Below are 1,014 nucleotides of genomic sequence, written 5' to 3'. Positions count from 1 at the left end.
GGAGCCATTTTTTTGGTCGCAGGGGACCATGTTAAAAATTGATGCTTTTTTACAAGAGGTTCAACTGATTTTTTTTGTCAATTTGTGGTGTGAGACATGTTGTCCTTTTGGTTCAACCTTGTTGGGTTTGGAAGGAGACCACCATTGGTGAGTGCTCACAAGACCAAAGGAAACTGATTCTGCAGAAACAACTGCTGTAATCGTTTACAACGCAGGTGTAAACGATTACACAGAACTGAATTGCTGTTTTGGAAAAAAACCTCAATGTAGGGAGCCATTTTTTTGGTCGCAGGGGACCATGTTAAAAATTTCTTACTAAGTTCGTTGACTTCATGTAATTTTTAGTAGGGTAATAATGTAGTTTGACGACATCATGTACATAAGATATAATAGGGAATACTTAATTGTATTTCATTCAGTTATCGATTACGAAGACAAGTGAGAAAAAATATATTTCATTCAGTTGTGACGAACAATTTAATGCTATACATATTTATATATATACAAATCATCAACAATGTGATGTTCTACATAAATTCCTTTCTAAAGGAAACAATGTTATTTGAATTACAAACAAAATATCAATAATCTTCCAAAAACCCATAGACATGCAGCTCTTCCATTCTTGCAATGTTGTCTTTGTCCAGAATCCACTCCTTGACGTAGTTCTTTCTTATTTCTCGCAACTCCTCCTGAAACAAAATGCTTTTTGCTTCAGTTATAAACAACACCATCATTTGAAATGTATAGCAGCGAAATTTATGCTTACATTTGTGTATTGCGGCAAACTCTTGTCGTTGTACCTGTCTTCTCCATCCCAAATTTCCATTGCCTTTAACATTATCACTCCACAATCGAATCTGAAATCACACAACCAAATATATAACTTATGACAACATACAATAGTGAAACCACCAAATTATTTACAATCAATGATTAACACAACTTACAAGTTCGGTTGGCTTGGGATGTTTGATACTACAACAGGCAAAGCAGAAATACTACCTTCAGGCT

The sequence above is a fragment of the Vigna radiata genome, chromosome 1, assembly GCF_000741045.1.
Source record: "Vigna radiata var. radiata cultivar VC1973A chromosome 1, Vradiata_ver6, whole genome shotgun sequence".
Lineage (NCBI taxonomy): Eukaryota > Viridiplantae > Streptophyta > Magnoliopsida > Fabales > Fabaceae > Vigna > Vigna radiata.
This window is presented reverse-complemented; position numbering follows the sequence as displayed.